Here is a 21,117-nt window from a genome sequence, read left to right as displayed (position 1 = left end):
CTCTGTAGGGGAAGAGGCTGCCTGGGAATGAGAACAACCCAAAGAAAAAGAACTCAGAAATGCTTCAACTCAGCCCTGAAGATGTCATTTGGGCACCTATAAACAGCCGTGCAGTAACATCATCTCTCTGGACTTCTAAGTTAATGAGCCCAATATATTATTTATATTTTGTTTAAGCACATTTAGATTTTCATTTCTGTCACTATCAACAAAAAGAGTTCTAACACAGATTTAATATTGCCATATTAACCATCCAGATTGATTATTTAATTTTAGTACCAATTACAGAATCCTGGTGGAGAGAATCTCTACCTCCTGGTCCAATCAACTGTGTTTAGCATCAGACAGGCTCACAGTGCATAAACATGCCTGTCATTGGGGCTCACCCTGGTGGGTGGGTAAGGAGAGGTAGTGCTCACAAAGAAGGGCAGAGGTACATGCCAAAAAGGCATTTGGTTTAATCACTAAGGACATTTTGGAAAAGAGTAATTATAAAGGGAATTTGCTCTAATTATGATAAACTACCACAATTAAAATGTGTGTAACTTTTATAATCAGAATAAGAACATTTATTAAAGAAAGAAACAAAATTGCTCTTTCGTTAAATGCACTGGCTGCTAGGAGTTTTTATTCTTCGAATAATTTTAGGTAATATTTAATAATGGAAATGCATGAAACAAAAATGTTTCCTCCAAGTCATTTTAAATAAGGAGAACAGTGCTCAGATGGTACATGGAAAGCCAAACCACTGTAGTCATTCTTCCTTTTTATGTCTCATAGTCTCACACTCCTTAGTCAAATTCCTACAACCAGTTATAAGATCTATTCTCTGTCTCTAACTACCCCTTCTTCCTAAGGCACAACTCGCTCCAAGAAATCATCTAATCTATTGCTAAGTAGAACTGAGAGAATATTTAGAACAGCTTTCTTTTGGGATCATGTTTCCAAGAAATCAGGAATAGCGAAATACACAAAAGGGGGGAAACTTAATTTTATCAAAATTCCCTCAATCACTTGATCTTGCTGTACTTAAGTTTCAGCTCAGTCTGTGTCTAGTAGAGTCCTCTGCTTATTAGACTTTATTCCTAAGTAGATCTTTTTCCTTAGAAGCGAGTGGTCAATAATTATAGGGTGGGAGAGACATTGGAAGTTATCTGGTCCAACCCCATCATTTTACAGAAGAAGGAACTCGGGCTCAGAAAATGGAGTCCAAAAAGTAAAGCTAAGAGGGAAGAACACTCCAGGAAGGAAAAACAACTTGAACAAAAGCAGTGATTTAAGAAAAGATATGCCCAGGGACAAAATTTCGACAATGATTTGACGTGGCTTCGGATGCTTGAGAAATTGACTGTAAACCTGAAAGATAAATCACTAGGCCCAACTTATAGGAGATTTGAATGCCAATGTTGAGTCTTTTTTTTTTTTTAACTTTATAAAACAAACAAAAGTATCTGATAACAAACGCCTTGAACCCATCTTCCATGATGACCAACTCATGGCCAGCCTTGTTCCATTTATGCCTCCACTCCCTCCCTCCTTTCCAAGCCCCCAGATTATTTTAAAGCAAAGCTAGGTCATAATATCAATTTATCTATAAGGATTTCAGTATATATTTCTAAAAAAAAAGGTTTTTAACTATTTTAATATTTTTAACTTGGGGCTCAACATGTTCAGAATTGAGCTTTTTAGGAAGGTGATTCTGGCAATTACCCGTAGGATGGGACAGGATGGGAGAGTTCAGCACAAACACTTAATATTCACCACGGTCACTGTCACATACGCTACGTGAAAATTATTCCTCCTTTCAAATTTAAAATAGCTGTATGGTTTCCTGTACTGATGTTTAGGGTGGAAATAATTTATACATTCTAGGCCAACAGACCTACTTCCCTTTTGGATGGTTCGTCATCTTGACATTTCAGTTTCATGCTCTGTAGTTCTTTTATTCATTAAGGTGTATGGCAATAATGTAAGTGTGAGTTTTTATATTTCTACTTATATATTAAATATTCCTCTTTTAATTTATTATATTGCTTATAAGGACATTCTGATTACTAGCTTGATGTTTATGGGGGAAAACAGCTTTCTTAGCTCTAAAAAATCACCTTCTGAGTTCCCCTTCTCTGTGAGTAGCAAAATATACCGCATAAATTATTCAGGTGGTATGAAAATAAATACATTTCAAGTGGCCATTTAAGAGATCATTTCTCTGAGTACTGAGTCCCCTTTCATACAGACACTGCAAAACCATGAAAGACTGAAATATTTTCTGAATGAAAAATGTTTCAAGATGATGCAATACACAGGGCATTGCGAATAGAAAAAAAATAGGGCCTGTCTGGACATATTGAATATTTAGAGTGGGAAATACCCATTTCAGGGTACATTTTTCTTTAACCTCATCATCTCAAAGTAGAACAACAATATTAGGGAAGAGGTAAGAGTGTACGTCTGGCCAGTTGAATACGCTGTCTTCCACGCTGCTGAAAGATTTAGGGAGCACAGTAGAGGTCTTCAGATCCTGAATCCATACAATATATCTTCCGCCTTTAATTTATGCTTTAAAGACTTACACAAAATGGAAAGACCAAATAACTCACTTTCCAGTTAAAACACTCACATTTTCCATTTGGCATATTGCTATGAATAACACGTCTACATTACATAATAGTAAATTTTTCATACCAAGTCTCATCTTGATCAATTTATAATCAGAAATGTCACATGACGTATTGAAAAGAAATCAGAATTACACATGGCTGCTATATTTGCTTCCTTGTATTTCTTATCAGAAGTGTTTCTCTTTTGTCAGTTACCTCTGTAAATTTTGAGGAATCATTACAGAAAAACCCACGTGGAAAGCCAGCAACTTCACAAAATTGTAAAAATTCTTTGTTTAACCATCACAATAGTAAAGCATCTTTTAACCCTTTCCTTATCTTTTTGGATGTATTTTTTTTCTTTCTTTCTCTCTTTTTTTTTCTTTTTCCTACCTCCCTTCCTTCTATCCTTTCCTTTCTTCTTTTTTCCAAAGAAATTTTTCCAATCACATTTATTTGTTTTTTTTTTTTAAATTTCAGCTTTATTGAGGTATAATTAACAAAATTTTAAGATATTTAAAGTGTGCATCATGGTGATTTGATATCTGTATATATTGTGAAAGAATTCCCCCCGTCTAGTTAATTAACACATTTTGGCATGTGTTTCCAAATCAAAATACAAAGTTGATAGATGAGAGATAATCAAGAATTTTCATAACCAAATCTCTCCTAATGCTTGAGATTTCCAACAGACCAGCAGGAAGTGATATGAGCATGTGGGGACTGTGAAAATGGGTCAGGCCAATACATCATCCTACAAGAAAGTCTGTCTTTGACTGTGGCAGTCATGCATGTTTTCTGAAAAAAGAATTCTAGTTGCCCTACAGGATTTCAGTCTCACAGAGATGTGCCCACAGCTTTCTCAAACGTCTTCTAATTAACACAGGAGAAAGGCAGGAAACCTGAGTTCTCACTACTTAGCTCCCACAGGAGGGTTGGGCCGCCTTAGGCATGCTGTTGATTTTCTTGCTTTCACTTTTTAAAAATTTCCAAATAAGAAAAGATTTTAATTATAAAAATAGTTTTAAAAGAACACATGCATATAAGATAGTAATTGCTATTATTTGTATTAACTAAATCTGGAAAATCGAGATTGCTAACCATCATTCAGCCCCAGAAATGTATTGAATGTCCATTCAATAAATTGTTCTTGCTGCTGGGGATCTAGTAGTGAACCAGACTGAGTCCCTGCTCCACTGGGCCTTGAGTGGGAGACGTTGATGAAAGTAATTTTAAGTGCCACAAATATTTCAAAAGGTGGAGTAGAGGGCTCTGTGCGACTGAATGATAGGGTGTGCTAGCCAAATGTTGGCAGTCAGGGGAGGCCTCCTAGAAGAACAGAAGTAAAAGTTGAGTCTCAAAGGCTGAGCTGAGTGAAGAGTTGGTGAATAGTATTCCAGGCGATGGAAACATCATGGATAAAAGCCCTGAAGTGGAGGAGAGGCTGATGCATTTGTGGAATTGGAAGGGGATCAGCATGGCTGGAGTAGAGCAGAGCTCCCTGCTATTTTTCACATCATCACACCTAAGAGTCAATTAATGGACCAGCCTGTGCCTTTGGCCATCCCAAAAGGCTCAATATCTTGGTATATCTGCCATCAATCTGCAGAAGTGTTTTGAGCTTTGGCTAACCAGTTGGGAAACTCTAGCCTGGCATTCAAGCTACAACTTGGCATGAAAGGATGCTAATGAAGTAGACAGGAGCCAGATTGGAGAGGATTGGGTGGTGAGTGAGAGGTAGGAAAGGGGAAGTTAGAACAGGTGACACATTTTAACTTGTCTAAGGTCACAGAGGCCTTGTTGAGGATCCTTGATTATATTAAGGACAATGGAGAGCCACAAAAGGAGAGAAGTTTGTCTATAAAGGGGAGGAAGTGATCCTAAGATGACTTTAAGAAATCTAGTTGTAGGTGATACAGGTCTGGAGCTCAGAAAAGAGTCTGACCCCAAACCCAGTTCTCCAGTTTCATGCTGATTGTAGGAAACTCTGATATTCTTCCAAAACATTCCTTTTTGTCTACAATAGCCAAGTTGATTTCTGTTGTTTACAACGAAGAAACTCTAATAAAATAGAATGGAAGTAACAATGAAAATGGCACTGATTTACACAAGATGGACATTCAGTTTAGTTTATTGAATAAAGAAACAGAACAAAATGCCTAGTGTTTACTAAATACTGCATCCTTCTTGGGAGTGTGTTGAGCTGCCTGGCCTGCAAGGCCTCTGTGACCAGTGAAAGATTACACTTACATTTTCTTCAGGGGGAAAAGAAATGTAAAACATTCTCTTTAAAATAGATCATATTAGTTGTAATTAAGAATAAAAGTTGTAAAAATTAAGGATTGTGTAGGAAAAAGGTTCCAGTGTCAACACTGTGCATGAATTTTATTAAAGAAATATCTACTACAACATATCAAGTCACATATATTAGATATAAAGTTAAAAAGCTATCAAACTTGTCTCATTTTTACAGTCATTAAAAGCCCTTTTTTTCTTCTGAGTATGCTGGGAAGCTAACTTTTAAAGTTATTTAACATTTAAAGTTTTACCTCAGTTAACATTTGGTAAGTATGGATAAGCACAAATTAGCTATACTTTTCCCCAGAAGTAAATTATGTCGTTTTATTTAGCTGTTTTTCTGTTTTATCTGAGTTTTTCCAGTTTTTTTTATAAGGAATAAGAGATGAATTTCTTCTCAACTTGTATTACTTTGGTAGATTAATTTTCCGTTTTGTCCACTTCAAGATTGAGATGGCATCATTTCTATGAAAAATCTCTTACTACACGTATTTATGAAGAGGTTTTGCCAAAATTAATGAAGCGAAGCCATTCATTTTTTCTTTAAATGCAGGCATATCCCACATTTATTAATAAGTAGAGCTATTATTTTTAAGATCGCCATTCTTCTCAACATGGTCTGCAGATTCAAGACAATTTTGTTGAAAATCCCAATATGTTATTATTTGGATATAGACAAACTAATTTTACATTTTATATGCAAGACCTCAGACTTAAAAAGACAGCACAATACTGACGAAGAACATAGTCTGAGGACAAATACTACTCTGCTTCCAAACTGTGTATAAAGCCACAGTAATCAATAAAGTATGTATGGTGGTGATGGACCACATGGAAACAGTCAGTGAGCAGGCAGAATGTGATGGGTAATCCGGAGGCAGGGGTTGTGTCCCAAGGGAATGGTGTTGAAGTACGGGCAGAATTTGAAGTCTGAATGCAGGTGTGGGAAGAGGTCTCTGTAGCCTGACAGAGGAGACAACAGGAAACATGGCACAGAGGTGTGGCCCACAAGGGCATTTGACTGGTCAGTAGAAAAAGCACCAGGAGCTGGGATTGAAGAAGAAGCCATTCAGTTTTGACAGTGATTTTCAGAGGTAGATTCAACAACATGTAAATAACCTAAGGAATTCATTGGACTTAAAAGAGAGAAAGAAAAACACATAAAAAAAATTATGCACAGTAGGAGCTGCCTAATTTACACATGGCTTCTTTTCATAAATTCAGTCGTAAATGTAACCTGTTCCTCACCCCCATTTTTTGGTAAATTCTTCCTGTTCTGATGCATGATTATGTGTGGATTCAGTCTAGACATACCAACCATTAAGCAACCAGTTTCATAGTGAAGTGAATTGTCTGTGTTTAGATTTCCTTTTGGTCTCTTAAACCCTGTTGTCTTCTTCCCTTGTGATCGCCACATTATACACCACAGTGAGTATCCCATTTCAGATATATGATCCAGTGGCTCTGATCCTAGTGGAGAACATTTCTAGTAGAATTCCCACCGTCTGCTGTTCCACATGATTTTTTTTTTTTTTTGCCCTAGAGCAAATTGTCTCAGCTTTGCAATTGAGTCTTGATAAGGGAGGCTTGAGGAAATTCTTTTATGATGACAGGCATATTTGTACTCCTAAAATGTTAATAAGACAAACATGAAATCAGTTTTAAACTCTCAGTGCTGTTCATTTCTAATTAATGTGCCTTTTCTTCTGACACCTTCTTTAAGGAAGCATATTTAATTTATCACATTTCTTTTAATTCTCATTAACATTCCCCAGGTGAGAAGTGCCCCTCTTTCTAAACTTTCAAGTATGAGCTACTAAAGCTACTATCATGAGACATTTTAAAATCAAATATATATTCATGTGTGAAGAAAATTAACTTATTACAAAAGCTAAAAAACAACAAATGAAAAAAACCCACCCAAAACCCCCCAACAACAAAAACCCAAAGAGAAAGTATAACATTATGTAGTTACCCAGCAAGCAGCCCTTTTGTTGTTTGGGAAAGGAACATTATATTCCTCAGCCACACTGGCCACCTGCGCCCTCCAGGTGCCCCATAAGAACATCTCTGAAAGGGGTAGGGCTGGGAGCAGCTACTAACTTTGTCTACCAGGATCTTAAGCTCAAGCTAATGGTTTGCAACTCTGAAATTTACATTTTATCCAGTTCAGAAACAGATTAAGAAGCAGATGTTTTCGTGACTGACATTCAAGAAAACCAGCCCATCCTTAAACAATATTGGTCAGACCTCTTTCAATGCAAGAGTCCAAGATCTAACTGTAACTGGTCTGAGCAAAAGAGGTAATGTGTTGGCTCTTATAACTGCAAAGTTCACGGGCATCAGATACAGCTGGATACAGTTGATTAATGTGTGTCATCAGGACATAGTCTCTTTCCAATACTCCTGGCTCTTCCTTCTTCTCATTGGCTTGTTTTCAGGAAGGACTCCCCCTACTACCACCCCCTGCCCCCAGATACAATGATAAGATGTCTACCAGCAGCTCCAGGCTTCTAATCTAATAATTTGGAAAGTCCAGCAGAAAGAACACCTCTTTCCCCATTGATGTGATCTTTCGGGGGCTTAGTAAATATCATTCATTCTTTCATATTCCGAACCAATTGAGAAATAAGACAAATAATAAGGGATGCATCTATCGCCTTTATTACTGATGAAGGCTTTCAGTTGGCATTAGATGTCAGTTGGCATTAGAGTCAGATGGATTTCCTAAAATGAGTCATAGAATCGGGCAGACTTTTGTACCCAGTCCCGGGTCCAGGCAGTGCTGCACTGGGCTAGGCCTCCCAAAGGGGCCTCTGTGAGTAGGCTGCCCCAGTGAATGTACCCAATTTATTCTTTTCAAATTTACCAATTAGGTAAGTCACTCTTCCCCTGAGGACTTGGGGGAGGAGGATGAAAGGCCAGGACTGTCATAGCTAGTGGAACAGCTTCCATCTGGAAGGAAATGTCACGGATGTGGAAAAAGTTCCTACCTCATGTTTTCTGGTTCTTAGTTCTCTTAACCAACTGAATTAACCATTAAACCCATGGGCAGCCAGGAGTGTGGCTGCTTCCCTCTGGGGACAGTCCTGCTTTCTCCCTTATAGGCCATCCCCAATACCAATCACCCTTCCATTGAAAAGCCCTTTGGGACCTCCAGTGGGCAGAGTAGTTTGCCCAGAAAGCTCTGAAGTGGGTCAGAACAATGCATTAATTCAGTGAACTCCAAAACCAGTTTGTATCCAAGGCTGAATGTTCAATTATTCTCCTTCCAAACCCACATGGATATCTGGGGTCATCCAAAATACTCTTTCAGAGATCAAACAATATCATAAATATATTCCAGTAATGAAATGCATAGAAATTCTGCTAGTACAATTCCAACCATTTAAAGATTTCCCAAATGTAAATATAATATTCTTTCAATGATCACAATTCTAGGAAGAAGTTTTAAAGCCCATAAACAAAGCTTTCTTTTAAATGAAAATCCTTAGATATTGAATCTAGGGACATTGAATTCTACAATAAATGTCATTATCCTTGGGAACTAAAAGCCCAAAGTTCAAGATTCTTACATAAAATTAAAGCTCAAAAGCCATTCTCACTGATTTATTATTCAGCATATTAGTCTTGGTGTGTGGGGCTCCAGGTACCTTGGGAGAGGTGAGGTTCTTTGAGCATGGGCAGCCTGGGCTATTTTTTCAGGAAAGAGTGTGGTTCTTCTAGGACCTCAGAAGTTGTATTCGTTAAATGTCAGATCTCTCACTTTCTAAAAAACCCCAAAAGTCAATAGGACACACAAGATTTCCATAGCACTGGCCTCACATCCATCATTTTTAGAAACAAGATAACACCCCAATCCCTAAAGCAGTCATCCCCAGCAAGATATTGTACCCAGAGCTGAGTATTTAGTGTTGCCAAAGAGCATTACAGAGACTTGGATTGTCTGCAGAAAGAGGAGTAGATGAAAATCCTGGTTTTAGCTTTGCCAAATGTGGATCAGTCAATGCTACTCACCTAGAATCCACGGCCTGTTAAGAATCTTACAATGAGGAGATTTTCCTTGATTATTTGGGTGGACACAATGTAATCCCAAGAGTTGTTTAAAAAGGGAGCAGGAGGGTGAGAGTCAGAGAAGGGTAAATGACAGAAGCAGAGGTTGGAGTGACGTGATGGTTGGAGTGACATGATTGCTGGAGGGGGGCCACAAGCCAAGGAATGTACACGGCCTTTAGGTGCTGGAAAAGGCAAGGAAACTGATTCTCCCCTAGAGCCTTCAGAAGGAACGACATCTTGATTTTAGCCCAGTGGAACCCATTTTGGACTTCTGACTTCCAGAACTGTAAGGTAACCAATTTGTGTTATTTTAAGCCACCTAGTTTATTGTAATGTGTTACAGCAGCTCTGGGAAACTAATACAATGCCCCCTCCACCCCCATCTCAGTATTCTCCATTCCCCTCGCCTGTTTAGTTTTCTCCATGTACTTATCACCATATGATATACTAAATATTTTCCTTATTAATTTGTTTACTTTCTGCTCTGCCCACTACAATGTTACTCCATGACTGTAGGGAATTTTTTTGTTTGTTATTTATCCCTAACATCTAGAACAGTATCTGTCATATACTAGATCCTTAATTATTCGCCAAATGGAAGGATTTTTTTCTCATTAAAAAGAATATCACATCATATCATTCTTAGCCGTTTTTATCAAAACAGTCTTTTTAAAAAACTTTTGGTAAGAATGGTCTTTTCTTCTGTGTAACAAAGAATTTTTTCCTACATTTTTAGCTCTTTCAAATGCAAGACAATTGGCATTACTCTATTATTGATTTTTTTTACAGTTACTTTAGATGAATATTAGAAGTTTCATTTACAAAGTCTACTCCTGCATTTTAAATGTCTTGAAATAGAAAAAAAAGTTTTCACATTTGAGATTTTTCAAGAGACTCATGCTCCAAAGGCATTAGTACATTCAGAAATTATGTTCTTACTTAATAAAGAAAGCAATCTTTAAATTCCTGGCAAAATATCAATTTCCTGAACTCATACAGCTTCAAATCTGAGGACCTGAAGTCTTTTAGTGAGAATTCCAAAATACATTTCTCATAGATTTAGGGAAATTAAATCATCTTAGAATAATTCCTCCCTCCTTCCCTGCTATTACATAGTCTTTTGTACATTTCAAGTAGAGGAAATTGACAAAATGTGCTATGTTCAGGTTTGTATGAAATCTACTGTGATGTATTTTATCATTATGACCCTGAGTCCCACGTTGGGTTTAATGGTATTCCGCTTCCTGCCTATGTAATCGAAGAATATTACTTTTTCCTCTCACCTTTCGAACAGACATAGTAGTACTACATGTGGTTGTTCTGCTCCCAAGTTTCTTGGTGTTGTCACCAACTCTGCATGTTACCCAATGCTAAAGAAGCAGTTGTCTGCACAGCTTTCCCTTCTATTGATTTAAGAATATTTATTAAGCATCTATTTTATGCAAGGTACTAGAGGAACAAAGACCGCAGTCTCTGATCACCTTGAGCTTTCAGTACAGTGAGTAGCCTTCATCCTGCTTTCGGGGAACAAAGTGTCAGAACTTGGTATATAATGAATTCCAACAGGTAAGGAGGAAAATGTAGGAGAAAATTAAATGAAACATCCTCTTAGGAGAGAATCTTTATTTTTCAGAGAATATCTTTTCAGTTTGTAAAGCATATTATTTAAGCTTTTTTACATAGAAAAAAACACAGTGCTTCTGTTTCCAGGTGGCACTTTGAGCACATATGTTTGGATACTCCCATCCCCTAAATTCCCATGAAAATGCAGAGGAAACTGGATCACTGGTGAGGCCAGGAAAGCGTACCACCCACATGCTCAAACTGAATGGAATTCTTAAGAGATGTTATGCAGATAGAGTGGGTTGAATGATGAGCCAAACAACCAGCGCTTGATTGACTGTATAAGAAGGAGCCAGACCTAGAAGCAAGTGAAAAAATCTCAGAAGCACTTCATACCTCAGGTGGCATAGGAGTTAGAGGAAAGGGGGGCTTTGGGAGGTCTTTGAGGTACAAATATCTGTGAGAGCGGCCGTAGCCCACACGGAGCACGACTCCTGCCATGGCTTTTAAATGATTTGCGCTCACACTTGATGTAGATGGCCATTCCTAGGCAAAAAGCCAGGGCTCCCATAGCTGCTCCTAACGAGGGTAGTTATGCCAGTTAGGAAAGGGAAACACTGCTCCAACTGGCTGGCTGCCACAACCAAGGAGAAAAAGAATCCACCCTAACTGAAGAGAGCTCTTGGGGATAATGGCTTTTGGCACAGAGTTCCCTTCCTGTCCACAAGCTAATGGGCCACAAATCTGAGAAAGACATGCAAAATTTTCTGAGTTTTTCCTTTTTCTTTTTTTCTTTCTTCCTTCCTCCCATCATCCTCCCTTCGCTCCTTCCTTCCTTCCTCTTCCTTCCTTCCTTCCATCTTTCTTTCTTTCTTTTTCTGATGAATGATTTCAACAGGTACACTTGATTTCTGATGAAAGCCTTTGAACCCATAGCAATGGATAAACCTCTTCCTGCTTTTGTCAGGATGGGTAAACAGAGATAAATCGCAGGTTACACAGGAGAGAGTGTTCAGCCGTCCAAAGGAGGGGATGATTCTGAGAAAAGATGTTCTAGTGAAGCAGTGATGATAAAAGGTAAGGTCCAAAGGTCTAAAAACTCATCCTTCACAATTGATTCAATGAATTATAGTGCCCCCTTACCATAAAAAGTAGTAGCCATTAAAAATGATATTATTAGAAACTTTTACTGGCATGGAAAGATTTTCACAACATACATCTAGGTTTAAAGAGAGAGAGAGAGAGAAATCAGGTAACCAAACAGTCAAGTAAATACTCTGTGTTTATGTATTTGAATGAGGAACAGCAGTGAGCACTGTCAATGACAGGGAGATAAATGGAAAATTACAGGCAGAAAAGACTAGGCAAAAAGTTAACACACGCTCTGAACTGTGATATTAAAATGACTTTATAAACTTTTTTTTTTTTTTTGGTGGTACGTGGGCCTCTCACTGTTGTAGCCTCTTCCGTTGCGGAGCACAGGCTCCGGACGCGCAGGCTCAGCGGCCATGGCTCACGGGCCCAGCCGCTCTGCGGCATGTGGGATCTTCCCGGACCGGGGCACGACCCCGTGTCCCCTGCATCGGCAGGCGGACTCTCAAGCACTGCGCCACCAGGGAAGCCCTGATTTTATAAACTTTTTGATGAGCTGTAGTTCTAATTTTTTGACAGCACTAACATAAATGGACATGTTTTCCTTGTGTAATTATAAAAAGTAAATACTGTTTCTTAGAAAGCTTACTTCCAAAAAAAGTGTTGACTAAGACAATTTGATGGATGAGTTCTTAATACTTAACAAAGAGATGGGTAATTTCTCTATAATGCAGGAGAAGAGAGAAAAAGTGTACCGATTCATTTTACATAACCATCATATTTCTGTATGTCAAAGCCTAACAAAGAGCTAAAAAAATCAAACATGAGCCAATTGCACTTGTGAATATGATGCAAAATTTTACAAATGACAGCAATTTGTTTTCAGTATTGTGCTAAAACAATAATATGCCGTAGCCAAGTAGGGGTTATTCTAAAAATGCAAACATGTTTCAGTACTATCAAGGTTAATAAATTTTTGATCAGCAGATCAAAGTTAAACTATTTGACATGGAAGCATCAATAGATTTTGAGAATGCATCTGATGACACAATGTCCAACTCATTTAAAACAAATAAAAACAAAAAATTGAGTGCTTAACTTGAGACTAGAAGGACAGTTCCTAAACATAAAAGAGAATGTTTATCTGAAGCAAACGCCCAACATTCCATAAGACAATGGAACAGAAAAGGCATCTCTGTTAAGATTATCATTATTTGTATAGATAATCTATAAAATCCTAAAGATATCAACTGAAAAATGGTTATAGTCTTAAGGTTTGGGCAGTTGGCCAGTAACCAAGTAGAACAGGTAGAGTATAACTAAAGGATTGAAGAGAGCAAAAACCTGAGTGACTGGACTCGACTTAGACATTTTAAATACATGAATCTTTTTGGTAGTTTGCTTTGTTGATCCTCTTGGACAAGTAACTTTCTTCCTATTCTGTTTATTTGGTTAAGTTACCATGAGGTAATTGACCTTCCCAAGTCTGCCGGGGAAAGAGTTGGAGTCAAAGGTAAGCATTGATGCACTTAAAGAAATGTGTGTGTAAGTTAAGAAGACCCCAGAGATGAGTAAACTTGTGATGCACAGAAAATAGGAAATGGCTTTCGTTCCAGTCGCGCACTTTTCTGAGATGGTGCATTGTCAGGTGTTTTTTCCTCCCGACACCAACTAATTCTGATACCAAGTGTATGTCCCACAATTCAAGTCAGTTCTGCTGCTAACTACCTACAGGTTTAAGTGCTCTGTCTCACAAGGTGCCCTCCCTTTAGGTGTCAGTCACAACATTGGCCCCCAGGTTACCCACGCTGTCTGACTTGGCTATAAAACTAGAGATTCTCACAGCAGTTTCTCAGAGAGCTTAATTCCAAACAAAGTATTGGACTGAGACGATTTTATGGATGTACTCTTCACACTTAAAAAATGGGTAATTTCGGGCTTCCCTGGTGGCGCAGTGGTTGACAGTCCGCCTGCCGATGCAGGGGACACGGGTTCGTGCCCCGGTCTGGGAAGATCCCACATGCCGTGGAGCGGCTGGGCCCGTGAGCCATGGAGCCTGGGCTCTGCAACGGGAGAGGCCACAACCCATTGCTTAGAGGTTTTTATCGAGGTTTCATTACAGAGGTATAATTGATTAAATCACTGGCCATTAGTGATTTAATTCCACCTACAACCCCTCTCCTCTTCCTGGAGGTATGGGGTGGGACTGGAAGTTCCAACGCTCTAATCATGCGTTGACTTTTCTGGTGACCAGAAGGTATCTAGGGGTCCTCAGCTACTGATATCTTCCCAGCCACTTATCTTCTCATTAGCATATGAAAGATACTTTTATCACTGGAGATTGCAAGGGTTTTAGGAGCTGTGTGCCAGGAACTAGGGAGGAAGACCAAATATTTATTTTTTTATTATATTCAAAGAAGAAGGAGGATTCTGTAATAGCTAACCTTTAAGGATTAGCTATTGACAGTAGTGGAATGGGGCAATGGCGGGCTGCCACAATTACCAAAGAGAAGAGACTTCAGCTCAAGAGTGATGCCTTCAAATGTTGTACACACTCTCTATTTCCCTCAAAAGGCTGGTCCTCTGAAACAACTAGGAAATCAACAACAACAAAAATCTAAGCTGTACCTTGCTATCCTCTCCTGACTCTGAAAGACTTGTGCAGGGACTTATACAAGCTCTGACAAAATCCCCCAAGAAATGAAAGAAAACTTCAGAAAATATGTATTTAATTTTATTATTAAAAATTGCAAGGGGGAATTCCTTGGTGGTCCAGTGGTTAGGGCTCTGCGCTTCCCCTCTGGGGGAATGGGTTCAATCCCTGGTTGGGGAACTAAGATCCCACGTGCCACACTGCGAGGCCAAAAGTTTTTTTTTTTCTTTCTTTTTTTAAGTTTTTATTTTATATTGAACTATAGTTGATTTACAATGTTGTGTTAGTTTCAAAGTGATTCAGTTATACATAAACATATATCTATTCTTTTTCAAATTCTTCTCCCATTTAGGTTATTACAAGACTGTTTGTTTCTTTCTTTTTTTTTTTACATCTTTATTGGAGTATAATTGCTTTACAATGGTGTGTTAGTTTCTGCTTTATAACAAAGAGAATCAGTTATACATATACATATGTTCCCATATCTCTTCCCTCTTGCGTCTCCCTCCCTCCCACCCCTCTAGGTGATCACAAAGCACTGAGCTGATCTCCCTGTGCTATGCAGTTGCTTCCCACTAGCTATCTATTTTACGATTGGTAGTGTATATATGTCCATGCCACTCTCTCACTTTGTCACAGCTTACCCTTCCCCCTCCCCATATCTTCAAGTCCATTCTCTAGTAGGTCTGTGTCTTTATTCCCGTCTTACCCCTAGGTTCTTCATGACCTTTTTTTTTTTTCTTAGATTCCATATATATGTGTTAGCACATGGTATTTGTTTTTCTCTTTCTGACTTACTTCACTCTGTATGACAGACTCTAGGTCCATCCACCCAAAAGCATTTTTTTAAAAAAATTTAAAAATTGTGAGGACATTTGATTTATATCAGGGTGGTCAGGAAACATTTCTTAGAGGTGAAACGTGATGGTGACAGAAGCAGTAAATAGCAGTTTTAAATGGTAGGAACAAAAACCAGTAAATTGGAAGACAACTCAGGAATTCTCCCAGCATTGAGAGATTAAAAAAATAAATATGAGGAGAGAAGGGAGAACTGACCTGGAAGAGAGATCTGAGTAGTTTGGTATATATATGGGGACTTTCAGGAGTTGATGACAAAAATTCACAGGTCTGAGTCCATAAAGATTTGGTTTTTATAACAAAAGGGCTAATAAAACACCAAGCACACTGATGAATAAACCCCACACATAGTCATAAGCATAAAATTTCTGAATTTTAAAGACAGAATATGTTAAGCAGATAGTTAAAGATATCATGACATCACGATGCAAAGGCAGAGATTTTACCTCCATGGGAAGAACCCTAACCCCCAAAGTGAGTGAGTGGTAGAGAAGCAGAGTTTGAAATGGACAAGCTGAAGTGAGTCTGTGAATACTTCAACCACTCTGCTCTATATGAAAGAAACTAGATGGTGGTTTTCCCAAGTATGACAGGGGTTCAAAAAAATTATATCACATTATCAATAGCAAGTTGTGAAATTGAAAGTAATTTTTGAAACTATTAGTAATCAGAGGCAAAATCTGATCAACTATGCTCTAGGAATTCCCTTTTGCTCCTCTGTATAGAAAATGGTACTACAAAGCTGTCATGAAGAGGTGTATAAAGAAGATGCAGTAAAAAATGTAGAAAAATATGTACTATAGCAGGCAATTAACTAATATAAACACTATGTTATTTTCTGGATTTTGTAACATTTGTAGTATTTGTTCATACTTTAAGATTTTGCAATTTATTTCTCATCCTGAATAAAAATTATTTTCATACCTAATTTTTTATCAAGTTACAATTTACATACTGTAAATGAGTAATCATAATTGTGTATTTTTTTTCTTGAATAGAACTCCTAAAGTTGTATAAGTTTCAGGCCCCCCAAACCTGGATTTCTCCCCTGTATACTACCCAAGTAACCTTCCTGTATTTCTCCATCCAATCAAAAAATGAATCAACACAGAGAGAAATAAAATATAGAGAAATAAAACATAACTTTAAAAGAGGGGAATATTAAGAAATAAAAAGATTCTGGGTAATACCAAGACTAGAAAACATGTTCGCTATCTAAATAATTAATATAATTATAAAACCTAGTGTAAATGTAAAAAGTGATTCTTTTAAGATTTTTTTTAATGAGGTACAATTGACATACGACATTATTATTACTTTTTTTTTGGCCACACTGCACAGCAGATGGGATCTTATTTCCCTGACCAGGGATCCGACCTTCGCCCCCTGCATTGGAAATGCGGAGTCTTAACCACTGGACAGCCAGGACGTCCCAAAAGTAATTCTTTTTTTTTTTTTGGTTGCGTTGGGTCTTCATTGCTGCGCGTGGGCTTTCTCTAATTGCAGAGAACGGGAGCTACTCTTCGTTGCAGTGCGCAGGCTCTCATTGCAGTGGCTTCTTTTGTTGCTGAGCACGGGCTTCAGTAGTTGTAGCACGTGGGCTCAGTAGTTGTGGTGCACAGGCTTAGTTGCTCCGTAGCATGTGGGATCTTCCCAGACTAGCAATCGAACCCGTGTCCCCTGCATTGGCAGGCAGATTCTTAACCGCTGCGCCACCAGGGAAGTCCCCAAAAGTGATTCTTAAAAGAGAAATATAATATGAAAAATCAGTTACCATTGATCATAAATACTGAAGCATTTCCATAAAATGTGGCGTGGAGTGGGAGGAGACATGAAAAGAAGGTTGTGGGCTTCTCTGGTGGCACAGTAGTTGAGAGTCCGCCTGCCGATGCAGGGGACACTTGTTCGTGCCCCAGTCCGGGAAGATCCCACATGCCACGGAGTGGCTGGGCCCATGAGCCATGGCCACTGAGCCTGCGCGTCCGGAGCCTACGCTCCGCAACGGGAGAGGCCACAACAGTGAGAGGCCCGCGTACCGCAAAAAAAAAAAAAAAAAAAGAAGGTTGTATTTCTCATCTTCCATAAGCTTTGTATTTAGAGTCTATGATGGTATTGGGTTTTGTTGTTTGATATAAAATGGACATAAATGTTCTAAATATGTAATAACTGGTGTATCATGAGCCCTTGCCAATCAGAATGGCCACCATTCTTAACAACCCATATGCTCATCCTAGTGTATGTAGAAGTAACAGTATCTTGGATATAAGTGGTAATCAGTGGTGGAAAAGCAGGAATTTATAATTCCTAAATCATTAGATTTTTTAAAAAGGGAATTCCTTTACTTTCAATTAACAACCAGTCATTCTTCAGTGAGAACACTGGCTTTGGGGGAATAATAAGTATTCAGTGGATGAAAAATTAGCTGTCTTTGCTTTGCTAACATTAAGCAGAGGCAAATAAAGAGATAGAGACTCATTATCTCCTATACTAGATTGTTAGGATACCAGCGCTCAAAACATAGGAGCTACAAAGCCTCTGATGCTTGAACGTCGGCTTCAAAGAGAGCTGTTACAGTCAATGTCTGTGAATTGTCAAAGGACTGATCTCACAGTCATTTTCTTTTCTTCCAAGAATAAAAGCAAAGCCTTTATGGAAAAAAACATACTCGTCATCTAGTATTGCTTTGACTTAGTTCTTTTCATTTCAAGTTCTTTGGTTAAGAAAAAAGCTATTTGCTAAAATAAGCAAAGACTGATAAATAAATAAATAGACAAATAAAACCCCAAGACTCAAAACAACACTATTTCCTGGGAATTGTTAATTAATTTATGCATTTGTTTTATGCAAAATGTTGGAATTGTAATTGGCGAAGTAGTGAACCTCAGAACTGGAACTTTGAAACAGTGATTCTTGCAAGGTATGGGTTTTAATTTTTAGGACCCCTAAGTTCTATATTATATTCTTTTATTTCTTGGTGGTTATAGAAAACACAACTCTAGAAGTACATCCTATTTTCCACCTAACTTGGAATCTCGTTTCAGCTCTCTATCACCCACAGGTTGTTGGCATACAGCTGTCATCCCAATTGTTCATCTGTCTGTGCATGACAGCAGTGTTGTTTTCTTTTCTTTTTTCACTTAATTGTGAACTGTGTAGCTCTGAATACCCGTTTAGCTTGCTGGCTATAGGGGTGTGTCTGTGTGTTTGTGTGTGTGTGGGTATCCTATGTCTGTCCCTGTGTACAAAATTTTCAAGTAACATTAAGAGTGATACCAAGGCAAATGTTTCCAGCTTCCAAAATAATTTTTTCATGAGCCTGTCATTTTTTTGGCTTTGACTTAGAATAGTTTAGTTCAGTTGCTTGGGTACAGTTGATTGAATACAGTTGCAACAACTAAAAAAAAATCTGTTATAAGTTAGGGGCACTTTACATTTGTACTCCGTTGATTCCAATATGATACATTATTTTCAACCCAGAATTTAGTGCCTGTAGAAATTCTGAAGTCTTGACTAACAATGGGGAGGATGAGGAAAGCATGAACTCACTTTGAAATGAAGAATAGTTTATTAAAAATGTAATATTCTATAAAAAGTTGACAGAAACAGTTTCTTTCTCTTCCTTGTTGAAAATAGGCTAGGCTCCTTTGCTATTAACAGGACCTTCTGTTAAAGGTTGGGTCTGGCTAACAGAGGCTCTAGCAGGAAGTTGGAGGCTGGGAGGGGTATGAGGTCCCTGTATTTATTCTCCCACCTCCTTGTCTGCCGGGTTGCTGAGGGTTGGCTTTGTTCCTCTACCAAAGGCCACGGCTCACGTCAGGGAACCTCTTCATCCAGTTTTGTATCTCAGTTCTAATACTCTTTTCCACTGTTTGCATTTTCAGACCCAGGGCTGGTCACAGTTCCCTTCTGTTGCTAGTTTCAAGGTACTGTAGTGCGCCCTCTCGCTCCTCCTAAACCCTGCACACACATTTGCAAAAAATGATTTTAATTAAACTCTCCTCAAATCTTCCAATGTATAAGTGTACCTTCTGGTTTTTGCCAGGTCCTTGGGTAAGACAGTAATTTGAAATAAAAAGAGGCATTTTGACTAGTATTAATGATGAGTAAGAGAGAGTAAAAGAGCCATGGAGCACTAAGTGAAATTTCTACATAGCCCCTTCCTTATCTCCCAGCTCTGTTTGATCGTCCTGATCTCTCTCCCTTCTTCTGGCCCCCAGTCTCCTCATGACTGACCAAAGCCTTTTATTTCCATTCTCCAAGGAATCCTCTCTACTTCAGATTAAGTTCAATACTCTGAAATATAGCACTCTCTCTCATCTCCTGATCTTCTCATCAGTTTTCATCTCGTATGCCTCATTCTCTCAGAACAACAATGTCAACTGGCAATTAAATAGGGAAACAATTTGATATACTAATCTATGCTAAGGTATAAATCTCTAATAATACCTTAACCATATGTAACACTCCACAGAGTAATGATTTTCAACAAAGACTTCTAAGGATAAAAATGTCTTGTCCCAGATTATACAACATAAACAAAGGAGTGACTCTCTAATGGTGAGGATATCAATCACAGAGCCTGGGAGTTCCCTTGGGAAAATATTACTAGACAAGAAGTATGAGTCTTAGGTCACATGATAAGAGTTGGCAGTTCTACTTGGATGTAAGGTTTACATCAAGAAACTAAGTAGTAGTCTTAGTGTAAAGACTGCCAAAATGAGACCATTTCTCTTCCTGGTAAAATGGGGCATAAAAAAAATAGAATGGATATTAACAACTTTGATATAATAAATGAGCAGATGCTACAATAATTCTTCCTGGACATGAGCAATCTCCATTTAAATATAATTTGGGTGTGATTTAACGTATAAAAACTTAAGCAGAAATATGAAAAGAATATGGAATTTGATGAGTTTTGGATAAAATCAAGAACTTCTGGGTGATTTGGACCATTTTCAGAGCAATATTTCTTTTTATTCCTGATGGGAAAAGCTTGGTGTGTCATTAATACCTATAGCCCAAAATCTGATGGTTGGCACTGTTATGTATTTGGTGCCATTAATTTAGCTCCCAGCTGTGTTTTACATACTATTTCTTAGGAGCTTCTGTTGGTAATACTTTCCAATTCAAACTCAGAGGTGAATGAACAAATCTCACTTTGTCATATTCACTTTAATCCAGTTAAATGAGGGCATGTATATAAATTGCATCACAGAAACATTTTATTAAGGTACTACATATCAATTCAACTGCATGGGGGAGGCTCAGTAATATTGCTCCAGGGCCAAAATCTGATCTCTAGTGCCCCAAACCCTAAATCTCTCAGCTGGCCTAGAAGCAGGAAGTAAAGAACAGCAAGGTCTCAGCATCAGGGGCAGCGGCCTGGAGGATAGAGCTGGGCATAAGTTGGAGGATATAAGCTTACAGGAAAGCAGGTTAAAAAAAAACACCACCCTTTGACAACCTTGCCTAAAGGCCTCACATACTGATCATAGATATTTCACTAGAATATTTTGCAATGTTTCTTTGAACATTTACCGTTCATTTATTCAGCATATTTTAAAAAGTTGCCTACCACGTCCCAGGCACTGTTCTATGTGCTGAGGATGCATCAGTGAGGAAAAACAGATATAATTCTACCTTACAGAGGTAGAGGCAGGGGGGAAAGACCATAAACAATCAATATAATAAATAAGCTATGTAGTGAGCTAGGTTGATAATAAATGTTAATTGAAAAGACATAGAGCTGCATAAGGAGGTCAGGAATTTAGGGAGCTGTAATTTACATTGAGTGACCTTGTCAAGTAGAGGACATTTGAGCAATGAAGGAGTTGAGGAAATGAGCCATGCAGCTACCTCTTTAACACAGACCTAGCAATGGCCCAATCAACGTGTTAAAGCATCTTTGTGCAATTAAACTATGATGCAAACACATAGGTCATTTAATATTTTGTAGTATCCACATTTTTTTTTTGCGGTACGCGGGTCTCTCACTGT

General features: G+C 38.3%; 1 long non-coding RNA gene across 1 annotated transcript in view; it reads left to right on the top strand.

Annotated features, from left to right (window-relative positions):
• Positions 1-16,726, top strand: part of LOC132428020 (uncharacterized) — a 28,804-nt gene extending 12,078 nt beyond the window's left edge. The window contains exon 4 of the long non-coding RNA XR_009520056.1: positions 16,465-16,726. This is a non-coding gene — a long non-coding RNA (uncharacterized lncRNA). The remainder of the gene's footprint in view (positions 1-16,464) is intronic.
• The last annotated feature ends 4,391 nt before the right edge of the window (positions 16,727-21,117 follow it).

The sequence above is a fragment of the Delphinus delphis genome, chromosome 7 (genome assembly GCF_949987515.2).
Source record: "Delphinus delphis chromosome 7, mDelDel1.2, whole genome shotgun sequence".
In the NCBI taxonomy this organism is placed as follows: domain Eukaryota; kingdom Metazoa; phylum Chordata; class Mammalia; order Artiodactyla; family Delphinidae; genus Delphinus; species Delphinus delphis.
The sequence above is the reverse complement of the archived record's forward strand: the minus strand, read 5'-3'. Positions and strand labels throughout refer to the sequence as shown.